Source organism: Macaca nemestrina, chromosome 11 (assembly GCF_043159975.1).
Source record: "Macaca nemestrina isolate mMacNem1 chromosome 11, mMacNem.hap1, whole genome shotgun sequence".
Classification (NCBI taxonomy): domain Eukaryota; kingdom Metazoa; phylum Chordata; class Mammalia; order Primates; family Cercopithecidae; genus Macaca; species Macaca nemestrina.
Genome location: NC_092135.1, coordinates 76873496 through 76889056, shown reverse-complemented (window position 1 = coordinate 76889056; position 15561 = coordinate 76873496). Strand labels below are relative to the sequence as shown.

The window sequence follows — 15561 nt, the reverse complement described above, 5'->3', positions numbered from 1 at the left end:
AACCCAAATCAGAGCTGAACTGAAAGAAATGAAGACATGAAAAAACATTCAAGAGATCAATGAATCCAGAAGTTGGTTTTTTGAAAAACTTAGTAAGATAGATTGACTGCCAGCTAGAGTAATAAAGGAGAAAAGAGAGAAGATCCAAATAAACATCATTTGAAATAATGAAGGGAATGTTACCACTGACCCCACAGAAATAAAAATCACCATCAGAAGCTACAACGAACACCTTGATACAGACCTAAAAAGATTCCTAGACACATATACCTCCCAAGACTGAATCATGAAGAAATTGATTCTCAGAACAGACCAATAATGAACTCCAAAATTGAATAAATAATAAATAGCCTATCAACAAAAAAAAAGCCTAAGACCAGATAGATTCATAGCCAAATTCCACCAGAGGTTCAAAGAAGAGCTGGAACCATTCCTCCAACAACTATTCCCAAAAATTGAGGAGGAGGGACTCCTCCCCAACTCATTCTATGAGGACAAAACCTGGCAGAGACACAACAAAAAATGAAAACCAGGTCAATATCCTTGATGAATATTGATGCAGAAATCCTCAACAAAACACACACCAAATTGAGCAGCACATCAAAAAGCTAATCCACCACAATCAAGTAGGCTTCATCCCTGGGATGCAAGGTTGGTTCAACATATGCAAATCAATAATTGTGATTCATCACATAAACAGAACTAAATTAAGCACTGCTTCATTTTAAAAATCTTCAATAAACTAGATATTGAAGGAACATACCTCCAAATAATAAGAGGCATCTATGACAAACCCACAGCCAACATTATACTGAAAGGGCAAATGCTGGAAGCCTGGCACAAGAAAAGGATGCCCTCTTTCACCACTCTTATTCAACATAGTATTGGAAATCCTAGCCAGAGCAATCAGGCAAGAGAAAGAAATAAAGTGCATCCAAGTTGGAAGAGAGGAAGTCAAACTCTTTCTTTATGCAGATGACATGATTCTGTATCTAGAAAACCCCATAGTCTTGGTCAAAAGCTCCTTCAGCTGATAACTTCAGCAAAGTTTCAGGATACAAAATCAATGTACAGAAATAATTAACATTCCTACACACCAACAACAGCCACGCCAAGAGCCAAATCAGAAAGGCAATCCCATTCACAGTTGCTGCAAAAAAAATTAAATTCCTAGCTAACCAGGGAGGTGAAAGATCTCTACAACGAGAATTAGAAAACGCTGCCCAAAGAATTCACAGATGACACAAACAAATGGAAACACATTCCATACTCATGGATAGGAAGAATGAATATCATTAATATGGCCATACTGCACAAAGCAATTTACAGATTCAACCCTATTCTTATCAAAATATCAATGACATTCTTCACAGAAGTAGAAAAACCTATTTTAAAATTCATGTAAGATCAAAAAGAGCCCAAATAGCCAAGGCAATCCTAAACTAAAAGAACAAAGCTGGAAGCATTATGTTACCAAACTTCAAACTATACTACAGGGCCACAGTAACCAAAACAGCATGGTACTAGTACAAAAACAGGTACATAGACCAAGGAAACAGAATAGGGAATCCAGAAATAAGGCCACAAACCTATGACCGCCTGATCTTCAAAAAAGCTGACAAAAACAAGTGATAGGGTAAAGACTCCTTATTTAATAAATACTGGAATAATTGACTAGCCATATGCAGAAGATTAAAGGTGGACTCTTCCTTACACCATATGCAAAACTCAACTCAAGATAGGCTGATTAAGGACTTAAATGTAAAACTCAAAACTATAAAAACCCTGGAAGACAACTTAGGCAATATTGTCCTAGACACAGGAATAGGCAAAGACTTCATGACAAAGACACCCAAAACTATTGTAACAAAGCAAAAATTGACAAGTGGGATCTCATTAAACTAAAGAGCTTCTGCACAGCAAAATAAACTATCAACAGAGTAAACAGACAACCTACAGAATGGGAGAAAATATTTATAAACTATGCATCTGACAAAGGTCTAATATCCAGCATCTATAAGGAACTTAAATGTACAAGAGAAAAACAAACAACTCCATTAAAAAGTGGGCAAAGGACATCAACAGACCTTCTCAAAAGAAGACATATGTGTAGCCTGAAAAAAAAGCTCAATATTACTGATTATTAGAGATTATTAGCCTGAAAAAAAGCTCAATATTACTGATTATTAGACAAATGCAAATTGAAACCACAATGAGATACCATCTCACACCAATCTGAATGGCAAAGTCAAAAAATAACAGATGCTGGTGAAGTTGTAGAGCAAAGGGAACACTTAACACGGTTGATGGGAATGTGTAAATCACAGTATGGAGACTCCTCAAAGCTAAAAGCAGAACTGCCATTCAACCCATCAATCTCATTACTGGGCATATACCCAGATGAATAGAAATCATTCGACCATAAAGACATACGCATGTCAATGTTCATTGTAGCACTATTCACAACAGTGAAGACATAAAATTATCCTAAATGCCCATCAATGACAGATTGGATAAAGAAAATTTGGTACATATACACCATGGAATACTATGCAGCCATAAAAAAGAATGAGATCATGTCTTTTGCATGAACATGGATGGAGCTGGAGGCTATTATCCTTAGCAAACTAATGCAGTAACAGAAAACAAAATATTGCGTGTTTTCACATATAAATGAGAGTCAAATGATGAGCACTTATGAATACAATGAAGAAAACAGCCGACACTGGGGTCTTCTTGAGGGTGGAGGATGGGGGAAGGAAGAGGATCAGAAAAGATAACTACTGGGGACTGGGCTTGATACCAGGGTGATGAAATAATCTGTACAACAAACCCCGTGACACGAGTTCACCTATGTAACAAACCTTCACTGTATCCCTGAACATAAAATAAAAGTTAAAAAAAAAGATAATGTTTGTGAACACATCCATGTTTTAGTAGTGGCTCCAAAAATATTGTTTGGTTTCCTTTCCCATCCATAGTGTAAACTTCCAAATAGTTTTTATCTGTGGTTTTTCAACAATCTAATTTCTTGTTCATGGAAAAGAAATTCAATTTTATATGTCCTTAAGTAGTAAGCAGCATATTACATTTTGGACTTTTGTTTGGGTGTGGATATGAGGCACAGAATAGGAAATATTCCTTTCAAAGAAGATTTAACATAGAAATAAGGAATCAAGCTGAGGATTCATCAGTGAAGCTCCTATAAATAATCTGGTAACACAGAGAAAGCAGGTGTTCTCTGCTACCCACAGCTAAATTCAACAGCAGGAAGCTGGTGTATATGGCTTGTTATTCTACTCAGTGAGTTCTTTCTAAGTAAACTTTGAAAATGTCTCTATCATTTCTTACTGGAATACATTCAGAACAAGAAATACAGCAACTTTCATAGCTCTTAATAAGTGTGATACTTTATTCAGAACATATTGAAATAAATGAACTAAAGGATTTTTAAATATGACCTTTGACTGTGGGTAATTGTTTTGAATTATACTTTCTTTACCGAATATGAAAATTCTTTTTTTCTTTTACATGTGTAAGAGACAAAGAAATAGCAGATATGGATAATTATAAACTGTCCTTTGGTTTAAAATCTTAAATACTCTTAAATTGTATTATAAATCACCTTGATGCTCCAAAGCTTGAATTGAACCTTTGAAACTCAGAATTTGTTGTAGGATGTATTAAAATATTATGCAAACAAATACTTGCTAATTATTTTTTTGAGGGGGTATGATCAGTCCTTCTCTTACACATCAGAAATAATGTTCATATAATAGAACTCCCTTCATGAACCAATCTGTACTTCTATAGCTTCAACCCTTGGTTAAGTTCAGGCCCTTTCTAGTTTGTGCCATGGGGGAATGTGTGGATTAGTGCTTCTCAACTCTGGCTGCACACTGGAGTCACCTAGAGGATGTTGAAAAAATACTGATGTCTGCATCTCATTCCCAGAGATTCTATGTAGGTTTTGGTGGGCATCTGGCTTGAAAAAAATAATATTAATCTTAAAATGTTGGAGTTTCTGTTAAAAAAGAAATCTAGATTTCCTGTTTTTTTTAAAAAACTGGAAGATCTGGCATTATCAGCTCGTCTTCCCACATAGACATAGTGACTCCTGGCTGGAGCCCAGTAATACCTGTTTCTTTTAGAAAAGGTATGTGCATATCAGTCTGCCACAGTCCTTAGTTTGCCACTATTCCTCATGACCTACCTCCCCTTTTAGCCTTGCTTCACTCATTCACATGATGTGCCTGGCTGCTGTAAACATTTGGATTTGAGACCAGATGGGCAATTAAATATCATCAAAGCAAAGTATAGCTTAAACTGATTTGCATTTTGGGAGATTACCTTGGAAATAATGTGAACGACAGTAATGGGAGGGAGATAGAAGACAGAAAATCACTTAAGAAACTACTGTGGTTTGAATGGGAGTGACTTCAGGAAGGGCATGCTCTCTTTCAAGATGGAGGTTATTAATCTCCATCTTTAAGGCTTAAATGAAACTTATATAGCCTTGTTATTCAAGGTGTGACTCCCAGAGAGCAACAGCAGCGTCAGAGAGTTGTTAGAGATTTAGAATCTCAAATCCACCCATCACACTTATGGCATGAGACTGTGTTTTAACAAATTCCCCAAGAGGATTTGTATTCATTCTAAAATTTAAGAGGCACCAACTTAGACGTTTCGCCCATATGTTTCATGTATGTTCATGTTCCTCTTAATTTTTATAGATGACTTATATTGTTGTCTTTTATTATGACATATATGGTTTATGAAGTTCTTGATTAATAATTTTTAAAGTTCTGGGAGAGAAGCAAAACTGAAAATTGTGTATAGAAACATCATCTTCAATGTTTTAATATAGCAGCATTCACATATCTCAGCTTCAAGATTAAAACCATCTTCCACGATTCATCATCTAATCCAATTTTCCAAGTCATTGAAAATATTTTCTAGTCATTATTGAGTGATTTCATAAATTGGATTTGTGATCTTGGCCCCAAGTTCTTTCAAATAATATTATTTGGAGATCTTCAGAAAATACCAATGCTTAGGTGCTTAGGTCCCACAGAAACTTTAGTCAAAGGGAAGAATTCAGTTTAAAGTTAAAAAATATTTATAAATATAGGATAAGGAAGTAAAGCAGAATATCCCGCAAGCTTATTTAAGTAATTTAAATGCGTAATTATCATCAGTAGAGCCAATGCAAGAAAGTGACTCTTTCAAAATATGTTTATTGTTTTATTTTTCTGATTACACAGTACCTTGTCATCTTAGAAAAAATAGAAATGACATAAAACTAAACAAAAGAAAATTAAAATCACACTGTATGTGGGTGTATATGGAAATAGGAAGGAAATATAAAACATTTACATATGAGTGTTCCAAAACTGTGTATTATATGCACGTATATACTATATATTTTGTGTATACATATATGTATGTATACACAAAAAATTGTATGTGTTGTTTTACAATGTGATGCTTTTTCCAATTAACATTATATCATAAGCATTTCCTCATTTTAACACATATTTTAAATGTGTTTTCTAAGGATTACATGTTACCAAACCGTGTAGATATACATTATGTGAAGTGGCAACATATAGCATCTTAGACTACTTAGCAGAGAGTGAATGGGATGCTCCCAGGCAGCATACAGCATGGCAGCACTCAGGCAAGGGAACTGGAGTTAAATTTGAGCATCTCTGCTTACTTCTGATATAATCTTGGGCAAATTTTTTGTGTATTTGGGCCTAAGTTCCAGTCCCTTTTTGTGAAAGGGGGTAACAATTGTACCTAATTTACAGTTTGTTGTGAAGATTAAATGTGGTCGTTTATAACAGTTTTGTGTGTGTGTGTGTTTTTTTTTTTGTTTTGTTTTGTTTTTTTTTTGGTTTTGTTTTTTTGAGACTGAGTCTTACTTTGTCACCCAGGCTGGAGTGCAGTGGCATGATCTTGGCTTATTCAGGCTCCACCTTCCAGGTTCAAGCAATTCTCTTGCCTCAGCCTCTTGAGTAGCTGGGATTACAGGCATGCGCAACCATGCCCCGGTTGATTTTCTTATTTTTAGTAGAGACAGGGTTTCATCATGTTGGCCAGGCTGGTCTCAAACTCCTCACCTCAAGTGACCTGCCCTCCTCAGCCTCCCATAGTGCAGGGATTACAGGCGTGAGTCACCACACCTGGCCATATGTAACAGTTCTTAGCACAATGCCTGGCACAACAGAAACACAACATAATATGGGCTTTAAGAAAATAATGGTGAAGTAAATATTACATAAAATTTATCATTAGTGACATTTAGTAAATTAGACAGTATTGTATAACTATCATGGCTACCTAGTTCAGAATATTTTCATAACTCCAAAAAGAAACACCATAACCATTAAGCAGTCAATCTTCATTCCTGTCTCCCCTCAGCCCCTGACAACAACTAATCTGCTTTCTGTGTCCATGTATTTACCTATTCTGGAAATACCATTAAATAAAATAATATTTAATGGCTTTTTGTGTCTGAATTCTTACACTTTGCATGTTTTTCAGGTCTATCCATGTTGCAGCATGTATTAACACTTCCTTTTTATACTGAATAATATTCCATTGCATGGATATACCATCTTTCATTTATCCATACATCAGTTGATAGACATTTGGGTTGTTTTCACCTTTTGTCTAGTGTTAATAGTGCTGCTATGAACATTCATGTATATGTATATTTTTGAATACCTCTTTTCAATTCTTTTGGGTAATACCTAGGAGTAGAATTGCTAGATCGTGTGGAGTTTCTATGCTTAACTTACGAGAAATTACTATGCTATTTTTCCATAGCAGCTACTCTGTTTTATATTTCTACCAGAAAGGTAGAAGATTCCAATTTCTCTAAATCCTCTCCAGCACTTGTTTTCTTTCATTTTGTTTGATTTTTATAGTCATCTTAGTCTGCATCAAGTGCTAGTTCGTTGTGATTCTTATTTGTATTTCCCTAATAACTAATGATGTTGCAGATCTTTTCATTTAGTGACTGGCCATTTGTATATCTTCCTTAAAAAAAAAAAGTCTATTCAAGCCCTTTGACCAAAATGTTCTTTGCTAAGTAAAAGTTTTAATTTTGATAAAGTTTATCTATCTTAATTTTTTTGGTTATGTTTTTGGTGTCATGTCTAAGAAACCATCACTAAATCCAAAGTTATGAAAATTTATCCCTTATGTTTTCTTATAACAATTTGATGGCTTTAGTGTATATATTTAGATCTTTGTTCCATTTTGAGTTAATTTTTTGTATGTTGTGAGGTAAGGGTCTAACTTCATTAGTTTGCATGTGGATATTCAATTGTCCCTGCAAGATTTGTTGGAAAAAAATATTCTTTCTCTGTTGAATGACTTTGGCACACTCACTGAAAATTAATTGGCCACAGATGTGTGGGTTTATTTCTGGGCTCTTCTATTCTGTAAATCTATATGTCTATCTTCATGCCAGTTTGCCACACTGCTTTGATTACTGTAGGATTGTAGTAAGTTTTAAAATCTGGAAGGGTAAGTTCTCTAATATTCTTCTTATTTATGAAGATTGTTTTGGCTATTCAGGATCCTTTGCAATTCCACATTAATATTAGGATCAGCATTTCCATTTCTTCAAAAAAGGCCAGTGAGATTCTGATAGGGATTGCATTGTATCCCTAGAATACTCTGGGGAGTATTGCCATCTTAACATTAAATTCTCCAATTCATGATCATGTGATATCTTGTCATTTATTTAGGTTTTTCATTTTTTAACAGTGTTTTGTAATTTTCCTTGTGTAAGTTTCCAATCTCCTTGATTAAATTTATTCCTAGGTATTTTACATTTTTTTGATGCTACTGTGAATGAAATCATTTTCTTAATTTCCTTTTCAGTTTGTTCAATGCTATTCTATAGAAACACAAGTGATTTTTTTTGAGTGTTGGTTTTATACTCTCCAACTCTACTGACTTAATTTATTTGCTTTAATTTTTAAAAATTATCCCTTAGAGTTCTCAGCATGTAAGATCATGTCATCTGCAAGTTTCCCCTTCCATATTCTTTGTTCATTTGTGTTTTGATCATCTGTCTAGTTGTAAGAAGCTGCTATTTCAGTGTATTCTAGACCAGAGCTTCTCAAACTATAGTGTACTCATGAATTACCCATGTATTTTAAAAGGCAGATTCTGATTTGTCAGGTTTAGAGTGGGACCTTAGTATCTACATTACTAACAAGCTGCAGGGTAATGATGCTGCGGGTCTCGGGGCTGCCTTTTGGATAACAAAGGTTATAAGGGAAATAACTGCACAATGAAAGAGAGTATAAGTGATAGAGTCAGAATACTGGGTCATTGTTAAAACTCAGAAGATATAAGTCAAAATAAATCTTTGAGTCTCTTAAGGTGTGGACGTGCTTGCCCAAGCTTACAACTTAATTTTTGTTGTTGTTTTTATTTAGTCCTAGATACATTACTCAGGTAATTGAAGATCAAAAGATAAGTATTTAAATGTTCTGATTGTTCATTTTCAAAAATACAAATATTTCCTCAGAAGTAGCCCTTATATTTATATTTATATTATACTTATATTTAGTAACAAAGGAGCTACTTATATGTCTCATGGGTAGTTAAAGAGGTATGTAGCAATATCCAGAGTTTGCATAATCATAGTGTCCAGGATATCCAAATATTTTCCAAGTGTATCACAGGCATTGTTGAACAATTTTCTTCTCATTGCTGCATTTATTAACCTGTATAAAGAAGCTGACTCTTCTGCTATTTGAACTTTGATTATCTCCCCAAATTCCTTCACCAAAGGTATGTGAAAAAATTGTAAAATCACTATAAAATATGTTGCTTCAATAAATCAGCTCACATATCTGATGATTACAAAGAAAATCAATACAATGAAAGACCGTCTGTTTTTATAATGTTTCATCTAATTTAAAAAATAAAGTGGGGTCTGAATCTGAAATGTCTCAAGGCAGAAATTAGTGAGTTCTCCAAAGAGTAAGACACCTGCAGCAGAGCATTTCAATTCCTCTGTCTTCATTTTAGTGAATAATTTGTTTTACTCGTCTGATTCTTTAATGAACTTTCCAATTAAAAGCAGATGTCATTTTTCACAGAACATAAATTAGAAATCATTTTATTACTAACAGGCAAAATATATACAAATAGTATTGAATTTGCCAGCAAGCACTGGGAATGTCCACACAATGATGGGATTTTCATATTGGTGACCCTATTCTAGCCTTAACTTGTAGCTCAATTTAAAGTTTAGTGAACCCTATGTTTTAATTTCCAAGGGAAAGGTGAATTTAGAAAGTCCCTCCGAAATATTCATGCCCATCTAAGAAAGGGCTGAGTTAAGAAAGCAAATAAAGAACATTGTGCTCTATGATCTATGATCATGAGGTTTAAAACTACCTGCTGTTATTTTGCTTACAGAATCTTTACCAGCTCGTTAAGTTTAAATGCTTAGAAAATCATTTTTAGTTTTGACTTTTACAAAAATTCCTCATACATCTTTTTTGGTTTTTTTTCCTGGCATTTGTCAGCCCTTAAATAAAATGTCCCAGAAAGCATGGCTTTTTACAGTTAATACTATTATATTGCATGGTATTTTGCTATCATGATAATAATAGTGAAATTGAATCTACTTTAAGTGAACACCTGAGAGGACTTCTTATTACCTTAATACAGTCATTCCCTGAACCGCCTACAACCTTCCTGTGCTAATTTAGCCATTTAGTGACTTATTTAATGCCCTAGCCTTTGCTTTCCTTGACTTTTTTTACTCCAAAGACCTATTTTCAGCTAGCTTCAGCTTCCCACTACTGTGGCCACAACACTTTGTTTTATAGCATCACCCAAAACTGCTCTCATCACCACCTCCGTGCCTTCTTTCTTTTCCTGGTCTCTGTCCTTGTGCTACTCAGCATGTGCTACTCAATCACCTGGTTTCTCTGTTTCTTCCTAATTCTGAAACAATTAGCATAATTATTCTGATCATAATTTATCTGTTACCAGTTAGCCTTTCAAATCCCTTTATTTATCATCTGTTAATTCCCTGCTCCATACCCCTTAACAACTAGTCCAAAATCTTCGTGCTCTTTTAAAATGCTCAACTATCATGGAGCCAGGCTTTAACTAACCTCAAAGTCACTTAGTCCCACAGAGTGGAATTGCTTGTTCTTTTCTTCTCTGCCCAAACTTTTTGTCTCTTCCTTGCTTCTCTCTTTTACTTCTTTCCCCTCATTTCCAGGAGAAATGGATCCTATTCTAAATCCCACTGGTTCTATCTCCTATTCATTTTATATCTCTTTTCATTCTTAATATCTCATTTTTCTGTCACCCTTCACTCCCCACCCCACCTCCACTCCTTTTTTTGCCTAGATAACTCCCACAGCTTATTTGAGGTCTCAGCTCAGACATCGCTTCCTATAGGAAACTCTTATTAATTCTCTGGAAACCATTAGCTCCATTTCTCTATGATCCAGAATCGTCCTCCACATTTTCTTGATAACACCGACCCCCTTGCTTCAGTGCTCTGGCTCAGGCTGTCTCTCCTGCTTGGGACATGGTGAGTCATCCTTGCCCTCTCCCAAGACCCACCTCTACGCTCACCAGGTGAAATTCCTGTGCGTGTTTAAGACCCAATAAGATGGCTTCTCAGATACCCCAAAGCAGAAACTGATTTCACTTTCTGCTACACACTTGTTTTGTTTTCCATTTGAGCTTGTGTTCATAAAAAGTGCTGAATAATGCTTTTTAGATGGTTCCACATTCAGCGTAGGAGAGTTATGGAATGCCCATCCCGGTATCATTTGTGGCTGGTTCACAGATTATTGACTATGGAATGAGAGTCCTGTGCATATACTTAGTGGTGAACTGAAACCCAGAGCCTGCAAAGAGATGAGTTGAAGGAATTCTAGCTTTCAGTGGATTTTGTTAGAAGACAAGCGATTTCTTCCATACCATTAGAGGTAAGGATTTTTTCCTATGATAGAATACATAGCTATTATAAATATAGTTACAAAAATTTTACAAGGAAGGTAAAAATAACCACATGGGCATATAGACAATTTTGGGAAAGAAAAACCTGATCATATTTTTTTACCTTTTCTTAGCTTTTTTTCTTTAAAATGACACATAATAATTGTATATATTTGGGGGGTACATAGTGATGTTTCAATACATATAACATATGTATGTATATCAGATTGGGCTAATTACCAAATCCATCATCTCGCACATTTATCATTTCTCTGTGTTGGGAACATCCAATATCCTTTCTTCTAGCTATTTGAAAATATATATTATGGTCATCCTACAGTGTTATAGAACATTAGAACTTATTCTTTATATCCAGCTGTAATTTTGAATCCTTCCCCTTTTAAATCAGTGGTGCCTTTGTTGAGACAATGATGTCAATGAAGAAAGTAGGAAGAAATGCGTCAGTTTCATCTTTCTGAATTAAGACTAATGATATCCAATATTGCACAGGGCTGTTTAAACTCCTGATGGATTAGTGTAACAATCATTCAAGGAGTCTAAGGGTGAGGATTTTGTTTATTTGTCATTGTATCTTCCACAGGCTAGCTCAATACTTATTGACTGAATGAAGTAATGTGTAAAACTAAAGTTAAATTTTAGATTTAGAAGTCATTAATACAATAATGTAATTTTCAGAGTCAAGTTAGTTGAAAGTTTTAGGTTTAAACTACTATTCTTATAGAATCTATCTTCCAATTATCAGCATAATTATATACCAATTATTCTAAGTCAAATGTTACCTATTCATTAAATACCTTAGAATATTCTGTATCAGTGGTTCTAAAATTTGTCTGTGTCATTTCCTTGTCCCTGACTGCAAATAAAATGCTTCAGATTTTTTTTTAAATCCTTATTTTTTTCACCCTACTAATATAAATTATGATTCAGTGGATAGGGGGTGAGCCTGGAAATACGTGTTTTTAAAACTTTCCCAAGAGATACTAACAGCCAATCAGATTTAAGAGGCTTTTTAAAAAAGTCTATATTTGAGGTTTATTGTGGATAAAACATAAATAGACCCTCCCTTCTATTAAGTTAGCCTATTTCATTTAGGGAAATCACCACACAATCTAATAATTTCCCCTGTAGCTGAATTATGTGTGTTGAGATCCTGAAAATATCTCCAATGGATTGTGTAGACAATGAAAAAGTAAGTCCTCTGAGGACATTAAGATAAACTGGGACCATATGGTCAGCCCATGACACAATCTGATTGTAGGCAAATTGTGTTAGATGCAAGTATTTTGGCCAGCTAGACTTTTATTAAATTTAATTTAAAATGGAAACACCAACCAGGCTCTCTTACTTAACTAGAAGAAAATGTGATTAATAGGAACAAGAAATCTAAGAAAAACAGGGACGAGACACTAAAGAAGAAAATGGTTCTTGGAATATACAAATCTTGGGAATATTTTCCCCAGAATTCCCTTGTAATTAAATTTTCATCTATGTCGAACCAAGGAAGAAAGAATAAATGCATTTGTGCTCCAATGACTATTTTGAAGATTTGTTTATGAGCATAGTGTGTTGTGATTTTATTTTATTTTCAAATTTTATTTTGCCACATAGCCATTTGCTTCAGTGTGTATTAGCAACAAGCACCCTGCTTCATGCTGCTAAAGTGCTGCTGAGTGGAATCATTCAGTGGCCAAACACTGAAGAGAATAAGGGAAACAAGAGATTTCCAAGTCATGGGCTGTTTTCCTGCAACTTTAAAAATATCTGAATGAACTAAAACAAACTAACTAAATCTCTAAAATATGCAAATGAACTAAGATAAGAAAGCAGCAACTAATAGTCAGAAATTAATTTGGTGATATCTGTCACTTCTATTACAGACTTGCAATTCCAATGCTGGTAAGGTTAATTTATGGATCGAACAGCCAGTATCCCACAGTTTGGGAGGGCATAAAATCCAGGAACTTGAAGCACGGCTAATTTGTCACTGAATTAACAGATGAGTCACTAGGAAAGCAGAAATGTACAAACTGGTGGTGACTGTCATTGCACTGCAGTAAAAATAAGGCTCAAAAAAGCAAAATCTTCTTCCTGAAGCTGCTTGACAAGCTTGGATAAAAAGTGTACCTCTAGCTGGGGTTCTTTGCTCTTATCCACAAGCTCTCCCTGGTTCAATAGCAGTGATTTTCACCGTATGTCTGGGAGGTGAAACAGCACACTTCTTTCATCTCTAGGTGAAATGCAAAATCACAGTCCTTCCTGTTTGCAATCTGTGCCTTTGCTGGACTGCATCATAGTGAGGGCAAAGTTCAAATGGCCTGTAGACACTGAACTCAGCAAGCATGGCAGACTGAGGCAAGACATTTCTCTCCAGAATGACCCTGACATTTGCACAGGTCAGCATAGAAATGCCCCTGAAGGGAGCATGAGGAGAAGAAACTGCCACCCAGTTTATAATCCAACTTGACATAATCAGAGAGTTTCAACTTCTAAAGGGCTCAATGCCACTCTTCGAAAGCATAAACATTTCTGTTAAAAACAAAAATCTTAAGCAGACGTTCAAATATTCTATGATTAAAATTGCCAGGTTCATTTTACCATCTGCTAATGCAATCATGCAAAATGCTATGATTTTGTGTCAATGAGTTAATTCTAGTTGTTCCGAATGGAACTGTGGACTTGGGGGTTAAACAAAAACTAGGCTATATCTAATGAGATGGTCTAGGAATCAGCCATGCTTTGGGAACTATGCATGAACTCAACACATGCTTCTGCCAGATTTGATTTTGGCCAGTAATCTCCACAGTTAATATTTTTTAGTACTTTTCAAATATATTCCCTATTGTTTTTTGGTCCACCTTTCCCCCACTTAACACTTAAATTCTGAAGTCAAGCTTATCATGAAAAATTCCCACTTGATGTTGAATGGTTAAAATCCCCTCATACACAGGGAAGTTTTTGTGTGAGCGAAAGCTTACTAAACATACTGTGGTTATCATTATTTTTTCATTTCAGTTGGAGCCCCTAACATTCTTACTTTTTGGATCTGCTTGCTGGATAATTGTTATGCCAAGTCATAACTTCATTTAAAGAGCTAAGCTAGGACTAGCAGTGGGGGGAAGGAAAGAAGAAATCTTTTTTGCCTTCTTGTCTATCAGCACTAATCCTCTGAAAAGTACCCTTTCAATCAAGGGATCCAAGAGAAGCTCAATTGCCTCACCAAATGGAATACTGAAAGGTACAGTTAAAAAGGTTCCTACTGTGAGTGAAAAATGAAAATAATGGTGTGACCTATGGAGACACTGCAAACCTGGGAACACACAGGGCCTCTTGTCTGTATCAGGTCCGAGATATGCATGTAGGCATCTCTGTCAAATTAAAAAGCCAAGGAAGTGGACGGCTTGGGCTTCTTGCTGGTGGGGACAAGAACTGGAAATATTTTATTGCAAAGTGACTGAGACCCTGTTAGAAGTTTAACACTTAGCAGGCAGGCAGCAACCGCTTAGAGAAAACAGAACGAGATTTTCTCCATTGGGCTCCTCCAGTCTTGACAAGGGTGACAACTATATTTTTTAAATAGTGTGATGGATTCAAATGGCTCTGGAAAGTTTTGTCTTAAAAATAAAATGGTGGAACTGTCCCCTGTGAAAAATGGCTGGGGAAATAAATACATTACCAGAATGGTATAGAAATGCATCAGAAACTGCCTATAGATTGCCCAAAGAAAACAGAACCAATTTTCCGAGAAGATTGAATAGAAATATTGAATGGACCCAGCTTCATTTAATACCCACAGAGTTCATGTGAAAATGTAATTAAGAAGACTGGGGATGGAGAACAAAAAAAGATAAGAGACACAAAATGGACCTTTACAGCTTCTTTGGAAGGTCACAGTCCACTTTTTATAGCATGATGTCAAGCACAAGGTGAAAGTGGGTTTTCAAAGACTTGGCTCTACTCCAAAGGTCTCTCTTTAATGTTGCTTGCAAAATTTATACTGAAGGCAGATTTATGAACATTGTTGGAGAACAGGTATTCCTCTTCTTGTTCATAGAGAAGAGGTTTATTATTTTGGTCCAGTTGCTAAGCAAAACTAAGTCTGAGTTTGGGCTGTAAATTTTCAACTGTATCTATATTAGCTTTATGTTTATTCTGAAATGGCGAGCCTTCTGATTTCAAATCTGAGAATGCCAGGGTCATATAAGATTTTTATCACCTCCGAGGTCTTGTCCAGGCCATATGGAAGTTTTACCTAGGCAATTCCAAAATAATATGGCTAATCATTATTTGATGAGAAAAACAGTGTATCAAGACTGAGAAGAGTCAAACTACCAGAGTTTCAAATTTGGCTTTTTCACTTACTAATGTTGACACCTTGGACAAGTCAGTCATCTCCCTGAGCCCCAGATACTCCATCTGTAAAATGAAGATAATAACAGTTCCTACTTCATAGGGATATGATAAAAATTAAATGAGATAATGCATGTAAAGTGTTTAGCACACCACTAACATACAGGAAGAAAAATCAACCCTTACCATCTT

The 15561-nt window shown here is 35.4% G+C and overlaps 1 protein-coding gene and 1 long non-coding RNA gene across 12 annotated transcripts in view; one reads left to right on the top strand and one right to left on the bottom strand.

The window, feature by feature from the left end:
* The window catches only part of LOC105499519 (uncharacterized), a 195466-nt gene that overhangs the window by 36450 nt on the left and 143455 nt on the right, over positions 1-15561 (bottom strand). The window contains exon 7 of one of the 5 annotated variants that reach the window (XR_011610265.1): positions 5942-6220. The exons of the other annotated variants lie outside the window; for them this stretch is intronic. This is a non-coding gene — a long non-coding RNA (uncharacterized lncRNA). Of the gene's footprint in view, positions 1-5941; positions 6221-15561 lie in introns of those variants that run through there. 5 annotated transcript variants of the gene reach the window in all.
* The window catches only part of LOC105499520 (coiled-coil domain containing 141), a 263883-nt gene that overhangs the window by 117210 nt on the left and 131112 nt on the right, over positions 1-15561 (top strand). The window lies entirely within an intron of this gene.